This window comes from Onychostruthus taczanowskii, unplaced genomic scaffold (genome assembly GCF_017590055.1).
Source record: "Onychostruthus taczanowskii isolate IOZ18803 unplaced genomic scaffold, ASM1759005v1 scaffold72, whole genome shotgun sequence".
NCBI lineage: Eukaryota > Metazoa > Chordata > Aves > Passeriformes > Passeridae > Onychostruthus > Onychostruthus taczanowskii.
Genome location: NW_024505008.1, coordinates 1,959,274 through 1,968,640, shown reverse-complemented (window position 1 = coordinate 1,968,640; position 9,367 = coordinate 1,959,274). Strand labels below are relative to the sequence as shown.

Genomic DNA, 9,367 nt, shown 5'->3' with positions numbered 1-9,367 from the left:
CCGCTCCTCCCGTCAGGCAGTGCGGCGGGCAGCCCCGTCCCGCGGCGTCGCCGCCGAGCGTGGCGCGCATGCGCGCTGCAGAACGCGCCGGCCGCGCATGCCTGGGGAGGCGGGCGGCGGGCGGCGGCGGCGCGGCGGAACTGGGGCGCCCCAGGACGCGCCGGCGGCGGAGGGACGCGCAGGCCGCCGGGGAAAAGAGCGGGCCGCCGCCGCCGCCGAGGTAGCTGTGCGGGACGGGCCCGCGTCTCTCGTCCGCGGGGAGGGAAGTGGGGAGCGGTGCCGGTAGCGGATGAAGCGTGTCTGCAGGACGTGGGTGTCCGCCGGGGGTGCTGGCGGGCTTTCGCCCGGCACGGCGCTGCGCTCAGTGCCGCCCAGCCCCGTCTGCGCCTCCTGCCCGCGGGCATCTTAAAGCTCCTTCTGCTTTTGTCTTCCTCGAGGCAGGAGAAGTATCATCCAGCTTTACCGGTTCCTTCCGCGCTCCGTGCCATGAAACAGCTTGTCCGCCTTACCTGAGGTTATGCTCAGCTTCATCCCCGTCCCGCAGTGCGGTGGAAGCTTGCAGAGGTTACTCTGGTGTCGCCTCTGTTGTGGGAGGGTGAGGGTTAGGCTCACTACAGCGTCAGCCTTCGTGTTGTGACATTCAGTAGCAATGCCAGAGCTGTCTTTTAACCACAACATTTAGTGGAGGCGGTGGTCTGAGGAAGGGCGTCAGTGTCATAATGATTAGAGTATATCGGAACGACTTTTCTCGTTAACTTTGAACAATATATTTGTTTTTCTTCTTGGCCTTGACTGCATTTTACACAGTAGTTCATGAAACAAAATTTGGTACATACGAAGAAAGTTGTAATTAAAAAATGAAACCCAAAGTCCCGCACAATCAAAGCAGACCGTGATCAGATTTCACACATTTCAAACACAGAACTTTGGTACATGTTAAACTAACTTTTCCTCCCACCTGGATCTTGAAAGACCAGACAATTAGACTCGGTGATATGGAAGTGGCAGAAAGTCTGATCAGGTTAGATGAGCTTTGATTGGCAGTTGTAGACTCTTTAATTTCAATAATTTGAGGCCTCTCACAGTGTAACACCCACGTACGATCTGTAAAGAAAACTGGCTTTTATTTTTCACACTCTGCCTTTTTCTGTTTTCTTGGTTGTTTGATTTGTTAGTGGGTTTTATTGATGATGGATGGTAAAATTAAGGCAGGACGAAATTCAGAAAAAATTCTATGTTGTATGAATATTATACAGCCATTTTAAATACAAGCATTTCTTTTGTTTTTGAAGATGGAACACATATATTCATAAGCATAGTAATTAAACAAATTGAACAAACCTCTACAGAACAGTCTGACTCCTATCACAGTTATACTTGCTCTTGGTGTTACTTGGCATAATTTTGTAAGCTTTAGCAGTGATCGGAAGGCCACAAGCCCCTTGAATTTCCACACATTACAGATTAGATCTCTATATAAAGTATTTTTCTAGGTGTGTGTTTTTAACAGGTTGTTTCTCTCAGCACAGTTTTGTATAAAAGATGTTTTAGTTTTAAAATAAAGCTTGATTAACACTTCAGGCTAGAGATATTTCTTCTTGTTTTTGTGTGTCCCACCTGTATATTTTAAATAATTTATAATGATATTTCTGATGATGATTTATACACCTTTCTGAAAATACGATCTCTAGGTTGGTATTCTTTACATTCTTTAGCTGTATTCTTTACAGCTTTACACAAGCTGTTTTTGGCTTGTGTATTTCATTACATTCATAAGTATGATCAGGGTAGTGTTAATTTCACAGTGTTTTTGTTAAAGCATCATATTGCAGTTGGCCAGAGAAGAAAGATTATTTTAGTTCCAAGTACCCTTTTGCAGCTAGAGTTGGAAAACTTAACTCCTTAAATATTATGCAACTTTGTCTATAGAAACTGAGCTTTTGTATCTCTGAGCTTGCCTACCTTGTTGCCTGCCTTGATTGAATTTCTACTCAAAACCTATATGGAAACTTACTTAGTTGACAGTGAATATTTGGTGTTTTATTTTGCCTTCTAGTTACAATTGTTTGTGCTTGTCTTTTTTTTTTTTTTTTTTTTTTTTTTTTTTCTTCACACTGCAGTATTGCTGATCTGCAAACATGAAAGCTTTTGAGTGTAATTATGCGTGCAGTCCAAAATTGAGTATGTGTTTATGAGCTCTTACACTTAATAATTTTGAAACAAGGGTGCAGTCATTCACTTTATGCATACGAAGCATCAGGGTTCTGATTTTAAGTATTTAGCTCTCAGGTTTTTTTAAAAAAAATACTTTACCAAAATGCCAGGGGAGTTCAAATAATGCAGGGGAGAATTTGTAAAAGTAGCTGACAGTTTCTGAAACTCACTGCCTGAGATTTTTTTCAGAGAATTTGTTAGCCACCTGCCCTGCACAGTTCAGTGTGAGTGATGCTGCCTGTGTTGCAATACAGATGGGAAAATCATCCTTTCCACACTTGTCAATTGTTGTTAATGCTGTGCAGTACAAACTTCCAGTGTACAAGAATGGGCAACTACTTTTAGTTTGGCTTTCTTCCAGTTTCAGTATAGTCAATCCTTTTGTTCCTGTGTCACGGTGTCATTTAATTGGTTTTGGTCTCAATTAATGGGAACTTTTGTTCTTCAATATTTTCTGAAGACAGACTTCCCCAGTAAGGAAATTCACATTAATAGTGTTCTATAGGCAAGGAGCCATCTTACTGCTATGAAATGTCTATACCTTTTGTCCTCTCTTAATTATTATAGGTTATAAATCATGCAGGGGTTTTGTAGCAGGAAGATGTTGCTTAGTACAGCAGATTGTAGTTCAGGAGAGGTCTGTGACAAATAGAAAAATGTATTCTTTAAATGAGAAGTATGGTGATTTTATGTGCTCTCTTTTGGGAGGAGTGGGGAAAGCATAATTTTTCAGTATTTGAGAAGGTGTAGGGATGATACTCAGTACTGTTTTTTTTTTTATTCTGTTGCAAAGCCAATGAACAAGTAATTAATATTTTCAAGAGCCACACTGTAGAGACCCATTGAAGTTGACTTAGTCACAGTGTGGATTGTGGTGGTGCTTTGACCCCCCCACAGGCTGCACTTTGGTATCTCAGGAATACTGAAACAATTACACCAGTTTATTTGTTAAAACTACTTCTGTTCAGCATCTGTTACAGCTGAGACAGTGAAGTAAAATATTTAAAAATTCTAATTGTATGTTAGGAAAAATGCAAACCCAATATAGTATGGAAGTGCTGCCATATTAAATTAATAGATGAGGTTGTGTTTGTTTCTCCAAGGTTTTTTGAGATACTGTCTAGTTAGATAGGTTGGAGCATTGTGCTCATAATGCTGAGGTTGTGGGTTTGCTCCCCATATGGGCCATTCATGTAAAAGCTGCACTGGATCAAAGGGATCCTTGAGGGTCCCTTCCATCTTAGAATATTCTGTGATTCTTAAGCTTTCCTCTCTTGAATACAAAATTTGGATACAAAAAAGAAGAAATAGAATGTTTTTTAAATACTATAAAATGCTTAATTTATCTTGCATGTATCATCCCTCTGAGTTGCTGTTAAGTAGCTAAATACGTTCTTTTTAATATCAGTCTCTAAATGTGCTTGAAAATTGTATACTATTATGAGAAGAAAAAGTCGTGAGCTGTTTTTATATGCAAAGTCCAGTAATTGCACAAGTTTTACACCTTTTTTCTGTGCCGAAGTCCTAAGCTGAAGAAATTTATGGAATTATAGAAGCTGTTGCACAGTTATTTGCAAGCATATTAAAAAAAGCAGAAGTAAATAATGATCTAGTTAAGATCATTATAAAATAGTTGTCAATATATAATAGCTGAGTAACTCTTCTTAGTTTCAGTTTATTAAGTAAAAAGTTTATTTTTATTATTTTCTGCTGCTGGTATACACATTAATGTTTTGTTAATTTTTGTCTCTTTTCAAAGGAAGAAGAAGAATTCTGTCAATATAACTCATTCCTGTACTGGAGAGCACCACTGCCTGCTATTGATTTGTCTGATATTCAGAACCTAGATGAAGAGACTCCATCGGGTGCTAAAACTGCTGCAAGGACTGATACCGCAGAGACCGAAATGGAAACCTGATCAGTTGTTTCATAGCTGTGCATCTGTTCCCAGAGAACTTGTTTCCGTTGAGATTCGGGTTTCGTTCCTTGGGTGAATAATAAGCATGCTTATGCAGTCTTGGAAAGACTGTTGTGGCAGTCTTTGAAAGCAAATCTGAGTTGCCTTAGTGGATGGGATAAATGATATTGGGTATGTAACAGGAAGCTGTCTGAAGGTGTGCAGTAAGGAGGAGCCAGCAGTGTCTAACAAGAGTACTTGAAGACATGGAGGCATACTAAAAGAAGAATTTAGAAAATTAGAACTTCGGGATGCAATTAAAGGAAATGGGGATCTATTACATGTCAAAAGGAAATGTAGAATTATTTTGTCTGTCCTGAAGAAAAAAATGTGTGGTACCTGAAATATTTAACGTGAATTTTTCATAAAGCACACAAACTCTATGATTCCTAATGTGTTGGGGTTTTTTTTCTGTATAATAGCTAAACCAAAAAAGTCCATCAAAATCGGACAAAACATTCCCTTTTCTATGCAAACCAAAAACCAAGTGTGGCAGAGAAGAGGAAGGAAAAGGGGCTACTTTCTGCTGAAAGCTGCTGCTGTTCTGAAAGGTTTCACATTTTCATTGTGAAAAAGTTTTTTCACCTTCTCTTTTTCACATTACAGACAGCAGTGGGCACCCATTTTTTTATGTTTTTGGTTCATTCTAAAGTTACTGCTATTCTTAGTCTTTGTGATGTTGCTCTGAACCAGTTGATAGGATCTGAATGACAGGTTTGGGCAGATATGTCAAGAAAAGTTAGTGCAATATAAAATGACCACACACACTCTTTCAAACTATAGTGAATGAGGTGTAGTTTTTGCAGAGACTGTGAATCTTGCAGAAAGTTTTTGCAGAAGTTCATTCATATAGTGTTTTTTTGCTGTGAAATATGAACTTAATGTTTGTGATTTGCAATTTATTTACAAATTGAAGTACAATTAGATGTCTTTAATAATAGACTGAAGTTGTATGGAAGGACTTACATTTTGGAATACAACGTGTCTTTAAGGATAGAAAACATATTTTTTCTGTAATCACTATGGAAAAAGGCAACTTTTGAATTTTATTTTTTTCTAATAATGTGTTTGTTAAAGGACAATAAAGTTTTGCCTGTGTGTATGTGAAGACTTTGGCACTATTACTATGTGAAGTTCTTGACTTTATATCATAAGATTGCTGCTTCTGTATATTTGTTGTTTTACTAGGTCTTTTTTGCTTAAAATAGTGAGCTTGTCAGCTTCCTTTGTAAACACTTGGAAACTTTTTCTGGAATTTGTGCTGCATAGGTATGTGTATTTGTTGCTTATTCATTTAGCTTGTTAAGATCTCTGAATACCTTCTGAAAAAAGGAGGTAGCTTAGGGACTTAGGCAGTTCACAGTACCTCGTTGGATATCCTTCTACCTTCTGTCAGATTAGCTGGATACATATTTGGACAATATGTATTTTTCTCAGACAGTTTTAACATTTTCTTTTAAGTCCAAATATACCAACTTGTCTTAAGAGGTACTTTGAATTTTTTTTAAAAAAGAAACTCCTTTTCTGGCAAGAAGGCTATAAACCTGCTATTTCATGTTTACTGTAACCAAAATAAATTAGTGGAAAAAATAGATCTATTAATTATTGAGGTGTTTGAATTGGTTATATGATCTAGGGGGTTTTGACCCTATATAATACATGCATTCCTGTATTGGTGAGTTTTATAATATTTCAGACCATCCACTGTTCTCAAGATGCAGCTTTTTACATTATTGGCTAGTATCTTTGCAACACACTCTGCTCATTTAAAATCTGCTGGATGCTTCACTCATGGTAGATACATCCTAGCAATAGCCTGCATTTTATTATTAAAAATCCTCATTCCACTCCTTTCATAGAACAGAAGATGTTTTATTATGGCCTTTCAAATACATGTTTGAGCTATCCCATAACCAGATAAATAAGTCCTTTACAACAAATTAAGCTTGCAGTGTGCTGTAAGCCATATGTTTACTTCATTTGCAATTGTGCTGTAGGCAAGCACTTTCCTCATAGTTTGTTCCAGTTGTGGACTCTGTTATGGGCTGGAATGTTATGGCTACTTTTAGAGTGTTTCCTGGGCTGATTCATTTTTTCCATTCATCTCTTTGCAAATAGAGGTAAGTTTAAAAGCCTTGGAAAACTATTTGAAATTACTCTTGAGAGTCTGGGTTATACAAAAGGCTGGAGCAGTAACGGGGAGTGATGACAGATTACATAAGTTTTACATTAGAGCTGACAACAGGTATGATAAGAAATTGCATTTCTCAGTGTCTGGTGTCTCCAGATGCCATGTGACACTGAACTACTAAATTGCTGGTCTTGACTTCTGACTCCATTTTTCTAGAGACCTTTCATTCAAAAGCTGCATATAAACTATAGTAAGCATAAGAAGTTTTAATTTGCATATACATTAACATCCAGTGAAAAGAAAATGGTCTTTTAAGATAAAGAAATGCCATGACACATTGAGACAATTCAGTAGCTGCATACTGACTGACAGTTTTAATTTGATATGGTTTTAAATTTTAGAATAAAAAAAAAATTGTATTTTCTATAGTTAACTGGGAGTTTGTATTCTCTAAAATATTTCTAAAAGGAAAGGCCAGTGTCACAAGCTTAAGAACTTGTTACGGGTAACCACATCTAGACACCACCCAGCTTGATCAGGGGCTGCATCAGCAAGTTGCACAGTAAAGATACGGGAATAACAGTAAGTCAGACATGCAGTTAAATAGGTTTCAAAGCAGATTTAAACATCAAAGTAGCATGATGAACGTTTAATAAATCTTTTGCATTATTCTAAACTAAAGGCCTGATTTGTGTTTATTGAAGGCCTGCATTATGTTTATGGTTCCTAAGATAGATAAGCCTCTGGGAGGAGATTAAAGCTCAGTCCAGATCAGGAAAGTGAAGAACTACTGTGGAAAACAGGCTGCATAAGTGAATGTGTTTTGGGTAAGTGGACTGTGGTAGAAAGGGAAAAAAAGCGGGGGATGGAAGGTGGGTGATCACGGAGTGACTCACCTTGTGAGTGCAGGTATAGTTGGCCAGCAGACCAATGACAAGAATATTTTCAGCATAGCTCTCTCTTCAGCACAGCAACCTTGCAGTAATTTGAATATGGTATCAACTAAATGTAATAGGTTTCTCACTGTTTTGACAGTTGCTGGTTGATTTTTTTCCTGTTGGCCAGGAATTTAGTGGATATTAAAAAAGCATGCTTGTATGTAGGAACTTGGAAAATATAAGGGATCCTTCATAAAGAAGATAAAAGTGTGCAAATGTATATGTTACCAGGTGAAATAAAGATAATTAGTATCTAGCATCTGCCAGCATGTTCTAACCAGAACAGTAGATTCATTTAGGGAAATTAATGTATTTTTTTGTGAAAGCCTCTGACCTTGACTGTGGGAAGAGGGGTTAAACTGCACAGACTCACGGTTTTCTGCAGCAGAACTTGTGCTCAAAGGAGCATTTAATAATAACTAATATGCCTGGGCTGGCTCAATTACTTCCATGCCTACAGTTATAACTTTGACACTCTAGGTGGCAATAGACATTCACAGCAAGTTACCATGAATATGGAAAATGTTTTGGGTGTGCTTCCTTTCCAGACTGCTACTGAAAATTCAAGCAGTGACATCATGAATGCTAATCATTTCCTTACTTGATACATAAATAAGGGCAGATCAACTCACAAGTCCTTGATCATAAGGTGACACAAGGATTTCAGCACAACTACAGTAAAAACGTTGTGTCAAGCAGTTTTGATTCATCTCTTAATTCTCTCCAAATTTCCTCATCTGCCAAAAATCCAAAAAGCAGCCAACCAAACCCAATTATCAATTTAATACATGGGATTTTGTTGTCACTGCCTTGTATTGCTGTTTCCTTTAGCTGGGGAACAAGCTTTATCAGATTGTGTGTTGGATGAAAACCTCAGTTGGTGTCTGAAGGCTACTTGAAGTGTCTAATGTGAGGAAGTGTCTAATATGTGGAAGAGAAAGGTAAGTGCTAATTCAGAAGAAACTAACTCACTAAGAAGTATTTAAATGCTTGTATATAGGTAATTATTTGCGGAGTATGAAGAAAATTAGAGAAGAGATACTTATTTTCCTATTTCCCGATTAAAATTCTTGCTTCATGCTTTTTGTATTAGAGAATTTGATGGTGATGTATAGTATATTTTAACAGTATGTTTTAATTACTGTTGCATTTGAAAGTAATGGTTGCAGTCAGTAGTAGTTTATGTTTTTAATGTTCTTGGTGAAGTATTCATGACTTCTTAGTCACTTCTAAGGACTTAAAAAATATTGTTCTTTCTTCTCTTAAAGCCATACAGATAACAACTTTTTCCCCTACTGAAGGAAAAAGTAGTTTTTTTATTAGTGATATGTTACCATTCCTAGGGGAAAAATGTGAAAACAGGATGGAGGCAAACTAAATTTTTGTTTCTATGATTATGTTGTTTTAAAAAAATATTATGGTGGATTATTGTTTTCCTCCTTTTGTTTTGTCTTATTTTACAATAATGAAATTTTGAAAGAAGAGATATGGACTAGCTAAGCATTACCTTTTTTTCCAATTTCTTTATGTGAATGCTTGCAGTTCATATTTGGATTGGAAAATAATTAATTAAGTGATTTACCAAGTATGAGATTGAGAAAATTAAACAAAAATAGCATTGTGCTATCTGCAGTGAAGTTTAAGCTAGAGAAAAGCCTTTCATGCAGAGCAATGAATGGAAAAGAGCCATTCATTGTTGTCTTGCACGGGTGAATTTTTTAACATCCTTCATTTGAGTAGTACACAGATGCTCTTCTACCTAAATTGAAACACAATAATAAATTGTATTGGATCTACTCAAAGTGTCAAATACGTCTCTCTGAAGCCTGATACTACATGCCGGATATTTTCTTTTGATGCTTCTACTTGTAGAGCGTGGAAATTGCTTTCAGTTTCTTTTATTTCCTGGAATGAGAAAAAAAAAAACTCACAAAAACAACCACCTTATTTTTTTTCTGATTACATAATTATTATGTAAAAACTGCTTTGGCATAAAGTAAGCTACCAAAATCCTTTGGTTTCATGATCATCAGTTGGAAACCAAAATTTTTAAAAAATCAAATAACCACAAAAGATTGCATCTGTGTATGCTGTAATAGTTTTTCTTCTTTTACCTTTATGAAATTG

General features: G+C 37.2%; 1 long non-coding RNA gene across 1 annotated transcript; it reads left to right on the top strand.

The window, feature by feature from the left end:
• The first annotated feature begins 125 nt into the window (after positions 1 to 125).
• On the top strand, positions 126 to 5,279 carry LOC121345395. The gene is made up of 2 exons (XR_005953960.1): positions 126 to 220; positions 3,974 to 5,279. It is a non-coding gene; the product is annotated as an uncharacterized LOC121345395 (long non-coding RNA).
• Positions 5,280 to 9,367: the final 4,088 nt, after the last annotated feature.